The 14,177-nt window shown below is 39.6% G+C and overlaps 1 protein-coding gene across 5 annotated transcripts in view; it reads right to left on the reverse strand.

Moving 5' to 3' along the window:
• The window catches only part of fam13b (family with sequence similarity 13 member B), a 124,985-nt gene that overhangs the window by 54,118 nt on the left and 56,690 nt on the right, over positions 1-14,177 (reverse strand). The window lies entirely within an intron of this gene.

The following is a 14,177-nucleotide window of genomic DNA, read 5'->3' on the forward strand; positions in this document are numbered from 1 at the left end:
TGAATTAAAAAATAATGTTCACACAGATAAAAGGTCATAGTAAAGATTTACTTAATTGATTTGGTACCAGAAGTGTCTTATCCTGAAGATTTCTAACATCAGTGTACACGTTTAACATCTCTGTGTGATTAAACACACGTTGGAAAGTGACTCTGACCTTCTGAATTTGTCGGGATTATATGTAACTGAGAGCTAAATACTATATCTCCCCTTCACCATGTTATGTAAGTCCCTAAAGATCACGTCATTAAAAATACCTCCTCCTTTTTCAGTTCTTATCTAGTTTAGTTGTGACTTTTAGTGTCTACAGATGAACTGTCCAGTGAAGAAATGAGCAGAACTTTCTGGATAAACAGAAGGTGTTGACAGTCTGTGTACATATATACAGTAAAGTATGTAAGTGTGTGTGTGTGTGGATGACAGGAACAAGAAATTACAGTTTGTTCCATACGACATCTAAATATAGATGAAGCTAACGAGTAAAACATCAACACCACAGATACAGCTGTAATCTGAGAGATAAAAATAGATTTAAAAAACATTTTCTTGAAGGACGGGGAAGGAGGGGGTCAGAAAGACAAGATGGAGGGGTGGAGGTGTTAAAGTAGGGCTAAGCGATATATCACTTTCTTGATGACTTTGCAATGTTCCCATGTCACATTACAAATACTGTGATGAGGTTAAACTGTAGGCCCACCATGACAAACTATCATGATGAGTGTTTATCAGATTGTTACTTTAAAAAAGGTTATTGAACGAGTCTCAACTCACTTTCAACTCTTATTTAACGTGTTTTGAATAATTAGACATAACATAAAACACCATAGAGAACGAACAATCTGTCTTTTAAACGTCACATTGTGTCCTATTTATTGCTTAATTTTTGATCCGTGTGTCCTGCTTTTACTATACGGAGATCTTTGGGTACACTTTGGGGTCACGGTGGGGGGTCTCCACTAGGTTTTGCTTCTTGTTTTGTTTTTGAGCTGTACTGTGATTGTTGTTTCGATTGTGCTCTGCTTGTATATATTTTAAGCAAGTAAATAAATAAAATAATTATTAAAATATAATAATAAAATAAAACACATTCAATTAAAATAAAACAAAATAAAATAAGTTAAATTAAAATAGAATAGAAGAGAATAAAATAAAATAAAATAAAATAAAATAAAATATAAAGGTTGATCACAAAACAAACAAACAAAAAAAAAACATCACATCGTACAGTTTTGGCGCCTCATCTTGGTGTAAAGTACAGAATCAGGGGAGATTTTTATAACAGGATTAAGAATAATAATAATAAAACACATTTTTTGCTGTTTTAATTTGAGTCTACTGTTTTTTGAATCTGAAACTTTTTATGCTGCTGTCTGAGCAAGGACTTCCTCGTAAAACAGATTTTGAATCTCAGTGGGAATATTCCTGGTAAAATAAACTAATTAAAAAGCAATCAAAACTACTTTACTGCCATATGTCACTGACATATAATTAGAACACTAGAATATATCATTTTCATGACTAACATGAAGCATGATTTAAATATGTATTTGTTACAAGAGCTTTGGTTTTTGCCTCTATAGTAACTGTGCTGTGTGGGGTAAAGATAGTGAAGGAAACAATAATTGTTGGTGAGAAAAACTGCATTCCTGCATTTAATAATTTGAAAAGATGGTACTAAACAGGAACTCTTTCTTTACAACTGAAAATACAGAAGTAAACATCACATTACAATCTTAGTTTTTATCCCAGAGGTCAATGCAATAGATAGAGGGAGTGAAGAAGACAGTAGAGAGCCAGACTGAAGAGAAGGAGGGAGTGATAGAGGGCTGAATGAAATGGATCTGACAGTAAACGAGTGAGGGAAGAGTGGAAGGAGAGGAGGGAGGAGAGACAGATGCTGGAGAGAGAAGGGGAGGGTATTAAATATGCAGACAAAAATAACTCTTCATAATACAGACAGCTGACAGCATGTGAACAAGACACAAACACAAATCCTTGGGCACCAGTTTACCAATAATAAATAGCTTCTTCTTTCTGTTCTGTTGATTCTACATCATGTCATATGTGATTTCTCTAAATGAACGTTGTATTTCTTGATGTGGTTAACGCTATACTTTGATCACAGGAGCTTTTTCGTGGGCTGTTTTCCGCAGCGAGCGCCAGTGGAAACTGAACCGGGGTGAAAAGTTCATGAACCAGACTCAACACCATGAGACTTTCTTCTCCTTCGCACGCATCACTCTGTTTATCCTCATCTTTATTCTCTTTCTTCCTCTCAACAGCAAACCCCATCTGCTGCTGTCACTGTGCCGTTGCTACAGCAACACCTCTGTTCCAAGAGCCCTGATTGGCTGTTAGGGAATTCTTGCATCGTCACATGTGCAGATTATGGAGGATGACTCACAAGACTCATCTAAGTGTGTATGTGTGTGTGTGTGTGTGTGTGTGTGCGATTAGGTAAAGAAATCCTTTTTTTAGACAGCTTCACTACCATTTTATATCTTGTCCTTTTAAGCAGCACATTAACGAGCTTCTCATATTTTAACTTTCAAGCAGAGAAACTATTCTTTGTGTTGGTGTGTGCAGAACGAGCTCTGCTGCACTGTGGTGTGCGTCTTTATGTGTAGGTGTCTGTAAAATGTTAACCAAATGACTACACAGTGTGAAAAGCTGAGAAATCATAATTTACTGTAACACCACACCCTCTCACTCCACCTGCACTCTGATGTTGCCTTATTATGGTTACGCAAATGACTTTGTCTTGGTTACAATTGCTGCAACTGCAGTTAAATTTCTCACCTTATCTTTGGAAAATTCTCCCTGTGATCTATTTGTCATCTACTATCAGAGGAAGTCAGTGAATGTCAGACAAAAACTAGGCGGTTAAAGGCAGTACTGACTCAAATTCAAAATGTCTCCACTTTAGTTTTGCCTAATTATACCTTCAGATAAAAACAATTTAATGTTGACTCCTATTTTAGTTTGAGATGTCCAAAGAGATGTTTAAGATATCTACAGATCTGATCAATCAGTCACAGTCTGGTCAGTGGTAGGTGGGGTGGCAGTGGCTCAGTCTATAGGGACCTGGCTTGGGAACTGGAGTGTTGCTGATTCAAGTCCCCGCATGGACATATTCCTATTTAATGCACATCTGTGTGTATGCATATGTTTGTGTGTGTCAGCATGTGTTTGCCTGTTTTATGTATTACATCATTGGTGGAGATGTGTGTGGGTGTGCATATGTAACTGTATTTGTTTGGGAGAATCAGTTAACATGCTAATATCAGGTCTAAATTGGTGGCCAGAGGGAGGCTTAGCCATGACTGTGTGAACCCCAGATATGTAAATGTGTACAGTGCTGTGTGTTGCTATATACTGTGTGTGTTATTTGTCTTAATTAAAAAATTAAATAAAAATAAAAATAAATAAATCCAAAGTCCCTGTATGGACCAAACGTGGAGCATGGACTGGCAGCTGGAAAGGTGCCAGTTTGCCTCCTAGCCACTGCCAAGATGCCCTGGAGCAAGGAACTGGACCCCCAACTGCTAGGGGTGCCTCTCCAAGGCAGCACACTTGCTCTGACATCTCTCCATTTAATGCATATATGGGTCCTGTTTGTGCATGAGTGTGTATTTCAGGCCTGTGTGTATATGACAACAGAGTGAAAAAACTTAATTTCTCTTCGGGGATTAATTAAGTATTTCTTCTTCTTCTATAAAGACTGATCAGAAGAGCCGATCAGATGCAAAATGTGCGAAAAAGTTTTGTTATGTGCTGCTACAATGGCATCACTGGTCTGGCAGTTCAGGTCGCTACATTTACACCAAGCATCCACACTGCTACAACACATTAAACCCCTAAAATAAAGACTTTTTAAAACGCTGCTGACCCTGGTCTAGTTTGAAAACTCTGGGGTTGCGTTTGCGTCTGGGCAGACAGAAATCGAGACTTTTGAAAACAATGACGCAAACACTCATGTTCACTTCCTGATGGAATCTTTCAGTCTTTGTGTATTTGCTTTGCAACAATTCCCAATCTATGTTTACTTCCGTTATGACAGCCTCGTACTCATGTTACTGTCAGTAACAGTTCCTCACTGTCTTACCAAAGAACTCTCTTGTCTTACATTTTGCCATTGCTGTTTCTTCCCTGTAGTATTTTATGCAACTAAGCAACCAAATGCAGAGTAGACTATCTTCTCCCTGTTTACTACAGCACATGTCTGCCCAGTGTAAGTGAATAGTCTTGTAAAATGCATTTTCAGGTGTGTTTATATGGACAGAGATTATTCCTGAAATGGTGCTTATACCCTCATGTGTATGTAGACTGTTGAAGTTGTTTTACTGATTTCATGACCAGAATAAAAATGCTCAGCACTGTGGGACCTCAGGACCTTGACTGAAAGTCTGATGTACGTCATCATGTAAAATTCATTCAAAGCTCTTCACCAGCAATGTGAATGGATGATGCCATGATTATAACCTTGGATTATACACCAGCTTCCATGAGCTGCTCTATCACGGCAGTTTATCTGTGATGTGGAAAAATGAGTCTGAATATCACCTTAAATACACAGCCCCTCTGAGTCCACCAGGAGGTGGCATAATGAACAGTGAAACCTGAATGTGTAACTGTCCCCCGAGCTATAGGTGTTCACTCAGATGGTGTGAATATGATCGAGGCCCTGCTGGGTTAGTTATCAGAGAGTCTTTGAGGTGATGTAATAATATTAAAGGATAAGCGTTGTTAAATCTCCTGTCAGGACGACCTGGAATGGTCTTTCATAGAGCTGAAAATATTATCCCCATATTTAAGACTGTGGAAAATGTGTAATCATATTAACTCAAAAATCTGACTTTAACAAAAAGAAGTTAGTCTCTGTGTTACGTAGGCTTTTGATACACAAGTACGTCTCTGTGTGGAGTTTGTGTTTGTGTGCCTGCGTGGGTGAAATGACGGGGCAGAGAGCGCCCTGGAACAAAAGGTCCCGGCCTTGGCCCCGGTTTAGCGGTTGGCTCCAAAGTTTCGGGATGGAAAACGGAGAACACAACGAGCCTTACTGACATCATTACTTGAACTGTTTGTGGGCCAAGAACACAGAACAATGACAACTGACCGTGGCTGACATTACAAGTCTCAAACTGAGGTTTTCAAAGCTCTTTTGTATGCCCCCTTCATTCTGATGTTAGAGGGTGACTTGGTATTTTTTCCAACCTTGACTCTATTTTTCCAAGTTTTTGTGTCTCAGTGAAAAATGGAGACAACAATTTTTGAAATTGGTCGAGTATTGAATGAGAAACAGGCTGTAATATAACCAGTGGTTTGTTTTTGCCACTGACAGGCTCAGATTATTATTTTTATATATCTGACATCATTATGGAAACGATCCCTTCAAAGATAGACTTTGTTTAAGACTTGAGTTAAATAAACAGTAATTTTAGCATGTATAGAGGCAGCATATTTTCACATCTAACTGGGTGATTTAAGGGTTAATTTCTACTGAACCAGAGCTGCTGATTGTTGTAACAGTGGAAACAGGAACCAGGACGTTTTTTGTGACATTCATTTTGTTTCTGTCGACTTTAAATGAAGTGTGTTTTACAATGATGAAATAACTTTTTATTTAAATTGAGTCTGGTGGGTTGGGTGAAAGTGATTGTGAGGCTGTTGTAAGGTCCTTTCCATGAAGCTGTCAGACACTTATAGTAGCAATCTGAGCCTGTCAGTGGCAAAAATAAGAACTTTGAGATGACATAATTTGATGGCGCACAATGGCCTGTTAAAGTTACATTGCAGCCAGTTTCACAGCTACTGACTGCAGCCCTTCTGCTCAAAAACTACTTTTTACAGTAGTTAAATGGAGGCTGGTGGGTTTGGTGATAGCAATTTAAGTGCTGTTTCTGGTTAAACAAAAATGTTTACCTTTTGTAGGATCCTTTCCATTAAGCTGTCAAACACTTACAATATTCTGAGCCTGTCAGTAGCAAAAACACTTTTAGTGGACTTAAATTAACAGTGCACAACTGCACACTAATGTTATGTTGCAGCCTGTTTCACAGCTGCCGGCTGCAGCCTTTCTATTCAATAGTGGACCAATTTTTTTAACAAAAAATGTTGTTCCCATTAGTCAATAGCACACAAACATGAGAAAATAGGGTCAAAGTTGAAAAAATACCCAAGTTACCCTTTAAGACTGGTTAACATAAATTTAGTCAATGCACCATATTTCCATACAGAATGTGCAGGTTACTGATTTTTCACAAGCTCACCATTTATGAAATCAAGAAGATATAAGAGAAATGAAACAGCTTTTAGGGCAGCATGGTGGTGTGGTGGTTAGCACTGTCGCCTCACAGCAAGAAGGTTGCCGGTTCGATCCCGCGTGTGGGAGCCCTTCTGTGTGGAGTTTGCATGTTCTCCCCGTGTCAGCGTGGGTTCTCTCTGGGCACTCTGGCTTCCTCCCACAGTCCAAAGACATGCAGATTGGGGACTAGGTTAATTGATAACTCTAAATTGTCCGTAGGTGTGAATGTGAGCGTGAATGGTTGTTTGTCTCTATGTGTCAGCCCTGCGATAGTCTGGCTACCCTGCCTCTCGCCCGATGTCAGCTCCAGCCCCCCCCCCCCCCCCCCCCCCCGCGACCCTCAAGAGGATGAAGCGGTTAGAAAATGAATGAATGAAACAGCTTTTAATTACTTGAAAAAACTAGGTTTAAAAGGTCTGTTAAATTTATCCAGTTGTGGAGGGGATGTTGAATTGAAGACTTTGTTACTTTGTTTTAGGGCAGTGGTTCCCAGCTGGTGTCCATTCTGAATAGACCACAAGTGACTCAGGAACATGTCAAGTTTGTAAAAGACACACTTTATTTTAGAGTGCAGTGAATTTCCAGCACAGAACTTTTATTTTGAAGTGCCATTTCCTGCTGTAGAGTGAGTGACTAACTAATAGCTACTTGACAAAGACAGCAAACTATCTCAAAAACGTGGCTAAACGCAAGTACAGTGCTAAATATATTTAACTTTATGGACATTGACCTAAAGACTAAGGAGAAATCTGGACCCCGTGGCTGGACCAGTTGGGAATCACTGTTTTAGGGAACATGAGTGAGCTTATATTTTTTCTTTTAATTATTTCAACAGTTCATGTGAAAATCCTTGTGTTGTTTGTTTGTTAGAGAAAACTTTGCATAGGAAGCATTTATGTGTTGCTGGACTATTAAGGAATTCTGTATGTCTGAGTTCAGCGTTTATTTGTTTTATTTCCTTTGTTGTTTACATCAGAAACATTTTCCAGCCTTGGCCTTTATGTGACCTAGTTCTGAGCACCAGGGGAAAGTACAGAAGAGGCAGTGCAATCATTACTCATTTTATAATTCAATTACAGTGATTAATCTGTTTATTTGCTCACTGACAGACCGGACCTGGGACATGTGCTGGCTGATGCAGAGAAGCTGACCTACTTTAGTATTGGTTGTCAGCCATTCAGTCAACCAGCCTGTGCATCCGCCCATTACTGACAATTATATCTGATAATTATGGTTTCAGTTACTAAATCACCACCTGCCCTGCTGCACTATTAAACACACTATGTTTGGGTGATGAAAGAATGTGACTAAAAACAGCTGGTGAGAACAACATATAAAGATGAAATAAACACCTGAAAATAGATGATTAAGGTTGAAATCACATAAATCAGACACTCAGAGAAAGAGAATAATCTGTTCATATTCACTCGTCTCATATCTAAGCTTGAGGGGAGATCAAATACTGAGGCCTAACTAAACTAGGAGTTTTTGAAATAAACATTTTAGCATTCAAGTGGCAGAAATTGAGCACTGAAAAAAGCTCTTAGTTCAAGGGTCCAAACGGTTCAATTTCTTCTCCTCAGTGTGTTCTTGCTCGTCTCTGCCTGTGCGACTGTACTGTTTACTTCCAGCAGTGCCACTGGAGATAAGCCCTCTGGCCTAACGTTCCTGCAGTGAGTGGGCTGTGTGATGTGATCCTTCTCTCATCCATACCTCCAAATGTGTTAGAAACTGATTTACAGACGTGCATATTCTCTCCGACTACTCATAAAATGTAGTCAAAGTAAATAACTCAGTGCGGCTGTGTAGTTCTCAACACTTCATGTGTAGGTGTTGTGTTCTTACTACATGTCCTCTTACAGAGATATTATACATCTCCTTTACTGTCCAACTAGGCCATCACCGCCTTATTTAATAACTCCATGTTAGATAGTTTATTGCTCAGCAGATTATCACTGTGTCACAGGATCATATAAGTGTGTACATGTTCCAGCCTATATATGCAGCTGAACATTATGACAACCTCTGGTGTTTCTAACATTACTCCATTCATCCAGTTCCAATTAATGTCTATAGTATGGGGTGAAGATAAACATGGCTCATCTCCAGAGGCACTTGAGTAGTTGGCAGAGGCAACAGGACACATCCTGATACATATATCTGCTACGGTTACAATAACAGACCTGGAAAAGTACAGCCAGCATTAAGGGACACCAGACAGTCTGTCCAACACCGTGTCAGCAGCCCTTTTCAAACATGATGTATGCAACTTTGCTGGCTTCATTTACCTGTTACATGGACATTCATTCATTCATTTATCTATTTTGAATGGGGTCGCAGAGGGCCTACCCCAGCTGACACTGAGCGAGAGGTGGGGTACACCCTGGACAGGTCACCAGACTATCACAAGGCTAACACATAGACAGACAACCATTCACACCTACAGACAATTTAGAGTCACCAGTTAACCTGTATGTCTTTGGACTGTGGGAGGAAGCTGGAGTACCTGGAGAAAACCCACGTTGACACAGGGAGAACATGCAAACTCCACACAGAAGGGCTCCCATCTCAAGATTTGAACTCCCCACCCTGGGTTCGAACCAGGAGGCAACATTGCTAGCCACTGCACCACCATGCCCCCCGTGTTAAATGAAAAGATTATCAGAAAACCAAAGATATGTGTTTTTCCTCGTACCTGTAGTGCTATTCGAGATAACAGCAGTAGACGTGTGAGTTCTCTCAAATATAAAGGAATTAGATGGCACTCATGTCTCATGTAGAAACTATTTTTTTGCTAGTGAACTACACCCATCAACCATATCACAGCGCGGAAGGAAGCATGCACCGACTGTTAGTTCATCTAACACCACTGAACTAGCTACTGTTAAAGCTCAGCTGAGGAGAACGGCTTTCTTCTGCATTGTGATACAGTGGGCGAGTGTAGTTTGGGAGAAAGAAAACAGTTCCTACATGAAACTGCTCACAACAAGGTCTGTGGATTATCTTGAGTAACCACGTCATGATCTCTGGAAAGAGACATTGCTGTCTAGTTTTTCAAATGTATTTTTTGGCACTTTGAACACAACAAACTGAGTGCCATCTAGTTCCATTATATAGAGTGCCGAAGTCACGCCCCTTCCGGTAGAGCTCATGGGACCTTAGATCAGAAAAAATATGAATGGCAGTGAATGGGGAGAGCAATATTATCTTTTGTTCCCGTTTGAGTTGCGACATGAAATCTAAATATGTTGTTAATGGATTTAAAACATACATTTTAAGCTCAAGAAAGTCAAACTTTGTGGTAAAACTGTTGAGATATAAGCTTTTTAATTAGAAAGACTCAAGAGTACACAGGAGGCGGTTGCGTATGTGACGTCATAGCTTTCGCTCGCTTCCTGCAGCTTGGCCTCCCCTCTGAAATTCCACTGTTTTATGATTAATCGATTTATGATTGAAGACGTCTGTGTGTTTTCTGCCAGGTTGCAGTCAAGCTGCAGGAAGCGAGCGAAAGCTATGACATCACGTACGTGACCGCCTCCTATGTAGTTTTTCTAATTACGTTTTTTTCAAAAGCTTATATCTCAACAGTTTTACCTCAAAGTATGACTTTCTTGACCTTAAAATTTATGTTTTAAATTTATTAACGACATATTTGGATTTCATGTCAAACTCAAACGGGACCAAAAGATAATATTTCTCTCCTCATTCACTGCCATTCATATTTTTTCCGATCTAAGGTCCCATGAGCTCTACCGGAAGGGGCGTGACTTCGGCACTCTATTGGAGAGAAGGCAGACATCTCTACAGCTGATATCTCCAACACTCAGCAACTCACACCAAAACAATGTGATAAATAGCCCTACAGGTCAGAGGAAAAATATGAATTTTTAATTTAGGGGTGAGCTGTCCTTTTAAAGTTACGTTATTGATCCTTGCGGCTTTATTAAGATATTATTGGACATTTTAATTTGCTTGTCATTAGGAAGAATGTTCAGTCTTCTCACACTCTGCATCACTGATAGATTTTAAAACTTGTTCTGCCGTAGAAGCCTTAATTAACAACCATCGTGAGCATGAGTGAAACCAGTAGCCTTGTTCTCGAATAAATCCCCCATTAAATTTCAGTTTTATCATTTATTTAAAGACTTACAGACCTATGCTGCCGGTTTTTTAAGTGGCCAGAAATGCACAAGAAAAGAATAACAAGAGGGCTTTCGTGTAATTCCTAATTGCTCACATGCTGCATGTAAAGCTTTTTGCCTGGTAATCATCCATGCAGTTGGCATGAATTCAAACGAAATATAGGGCGGTTGTGCTGCCCTGATTATGACGGTATGAGCTTTTTTTTTCTATGCAACATGCAATTAACTTAGTGCATGTTTTATCTTGTGTTTCTGCAGCCTGTCAGACCTCAGACTTGTGGAAAGTTTCACAGAAATGTTCTTGGAGTTAATGGTAAGATTACCATCGTGACTTCCACAAAAAGGGTCTAATTCTGACGTGACACCGGCATTATAATTGGCATCACACTGAGAGCTAAGATTCAGGGTCCCAATCAGATCAAGCCAACAAGTCACGTTTTCTCTACAGTAAAGCCAACAGCAGCCCCGAAAACACAGAAAGAGGAGCTTATTAAGACGGGACGGTCTGCTTACTTTTCATATTTCACTTCACACTGGTTCTGCCCTGTTGCTCAATTTCTGAGAGGGATGAGTCACAACAGCATATTGCTTTCTAATACCACAGGATGCACTGCAGCTGTGGTTTATAACTAGTATGTTTTCTGACTCGTGTGCATCCCCAGAAAACGTGTGCTGAGAATTCAAAACCCTCTCCCCACAGTCCAGTTTTTGCCACAGGCAAAGACCAGAAATGCCACGGACCATCTGTGTATTGAACCCACACATATGAGGAAATATATAGTCCTATTTAAAACCAACAAGTGATTGAGGTCTTTTTTCTCTACTTTGTCCCAATACTCAAACAAAGCAAAGCAAAGCTTCTTGAAACAGTGAATTAAAACAAACACACCCACTTGTATCATCACAACTTGCCTCAGCACAGCCTCGCTCTCACAGAAACAGTAATTGAACTGACTCCCATTTTGTCAACAAACAAGCCACAGCACAGTTTAACACTTCTCATTGTTAGATCAAGGCCACTGAGTGTCATAGTTATGCCCAAGGGCTGCAGCTAACAATTATGTTCATTACTGATTAATCTGTACAAAACTGTGAGAAAGTCTCGTACAATATCCAAGAGCTAGAGAGATGAGACTTTGTCCAACCTGCATTCCCAAATCCAAAAATATTAAATTTACTATAATGTAAGACCAAGAAAACAAGCAAATCCACATCTTTGAGAAAGTGGAAATACCAAATTTGCAGCATGTCTGCTTGAAAAATGACAAACAATAAGACGGTTTATCATTAAAGTTGCTGATTACTTGACTGTGGATCATATAACTAACTGACAAATTGTTGCTTTATCACTGACTATGTTCACATGCACAAAATACTCATTTTTTTGCCCTTATTCCATAAAATATTCCCACTCAGTTGTTTACATGCAGCTAAAGTTAAAAATATTCTTGATGATTGTGGTTTATCGTACTTATGGCATGACGCTGGACGGATGAACCCTAAATATTTAAAATTAATGATTGAACGTAGATTATCTGATATGGAACTACAGAGATGGCATGAGAAATTGCAAAGTAACCCTTTATGTGATAGTTATAAATTGTTTAAAACTGATTTCACTTTTGAACCTTATCTGATTATGTTAAGACCTGCCGAAAGAGTTTGTTTGTCTAAGTTTGGGTGTGGAAATCATAAGTTACCTATCTCTGAGCGCAGGTATGATCGTGAAAATGTCCCCCAGAAATGTACTCTTTGTTTGACTGGTAATCGAGGAGACGAATATCATTACGTACTTGTGTGTTCTTTTTTTTGATAAAGACAGAAGAGAGTTGGTCAGACAGTTATTTAGAGCAAATCCAAATATTTATAAGTTTCAAAAGTTAATGTCATCTCGAAAAGTAAAGGTCTTGTCAAATTTGTTGAAACTTTTAAAGAAAATCTTGAATAGTTTCTCTTGATTTGCTTTGACTTGTATGTATGTACACAAATTCTGTTTTATTTATTTTGCTGTGCATTGGCTGCCGCCTGTCCTGATTTGTTAATGTTATTTTTTGTTGTCTTCCCCTTATACCCTGGGGAGGGGCCAAAAGGAATAAATAAATGAAAAAAAGCTGCACATATGCCAATTTACATGCCTTCACATGTCATCTATCACATCAAAATATGGAAAGTGGAGCTGCTGTCGCTTGTGCCAAGAAGTTTTCCACAGGTGGCGAAATTGTTTGACTGTGCAAACACAGCCTCCCTCTTTCATTCCTTTTACTGCCTTCTTAAAAACGTCGGGATTGTGATATTTGCGCATATTCAAGAACCTGTTGATATCCAAGCCTTTTTATAAAGTTTAAAAGTGGCTGTGTTTCTCCCCCTGACCAGAATAGAAGGCTTTTCTTTCGGGCATGCATCTCTACCCCACAGCCATGCAAACTGTTGGCTAGTTGGACTGTGTACAATGCATCCATGACAACGCACAGAGCTGACCGTAAACAGGCAAGAGGTCATGTGTCACAAACTGTGGTAGAAAACCCAAATGGAGGCCAAGTATAATTCTGCCCTTGGGGGAAAAATACATATGCTATCAGGGGTAATCAATCACTCTTTTATAACATCTATTTAATGGTTGTAGCTCATTTTGAGTCATTTTAAACTTACTCTTACTTCTGATACTGACAGCATGTGTGTCTCCTGTGTGGGATATAATCCCCGTCATAAGGGTTTGTTACACACACACACACACAGACATCCCCAGTGTAGTGCAGGGGCTGGAGGTGTGAGTTGCATGGTTACATCATCGCCAGCTTCTTTTCTTATCCTTCCCCTCCCTCGCCATCTCTCCCTCACTCCCTCCCTTCACTTCTTTCTTGCTCTTCTCCCTCTGCACACTCATTATTTCTCCCCCATCTTCCTGGTTGCTTTTACCTCCCTGTACCTCTCTAAACCACCCACTTTTTTGCCCTCTCTCTTACATAAGACACAGGGATCAGTGCACAGATGATTTGTCTTTACAGACTTTTATCTCGCTGTCCCTGCTGCTCTTCCTTCTTTCTCTCATTCTGTGTATTGGTCATGTTATATTCTTTATTCTGTTCTTCTGACGCACCATCCCATACAAAAATAACAAAGTTAAAGAGGCTGAATTTGTACAACAAAAAATGAAATTTAAAGAGTTGCATGGAAGAAAATTCTACTTCTGCTTCTCCTGCTGATCTTATCTCAATCTAAGATTTCTTTGTCTTATATTATGTTTTTCTGGACAGAGGAAAGGATATGAAAGAAAATGATGCTAAAAACTGGAGATTACAAGGCAGGCACAGCTGGAGATTCCTGCAGTAGTTCAGAAACATTAGTTAAAGGGGGACATCACCTAAATCAAGAAGTCCAGTGATGTTTTCACAGCCTAGGAAAGTTCAATTAATGAATGTGAGCTCAAGCTACTTGAGAAAGTCTAAACTTGTGATGTCACAGGGTGTGAAGCCCAGTTCAGACCAAAGAGTTAAGCCGAGACAAAACCTTTTTAGAATGTTGCAGAGAAAAGTTGCAGCGGTGTGTACTGGCTGTCTGAGCTTGACTCAAACAGGCTGATGGTGTCACCTGCAACTCAGCTGGTCAAATCACCAGCGGCTGGTTTTAGAACGTAAAGCTCGTCACCTGTGTCAACAGCCTATCAGCTTGTAGTGAAGTCTAATGGTCAAGTTAAAATTACCACAGACAGCATGTTTGCTTGCTGCTGCAGG

Source organism: Epinephelus lanceolatus, chromosome 7 (genome assembly GCF_041903045.1).
Source record: "Epinephelus lanceolatus isolate andai-2023 chromosome 7, ASM4190304v1, whole genome shotgun sequence".
Taxonomy (NCBI): domain Eukaryota; kingdom Metazoa; phylum Chordata; class Actinopteri; order Perciformes; family Serranidae; genus Epinephelus; species Epinephelus lanceolatus.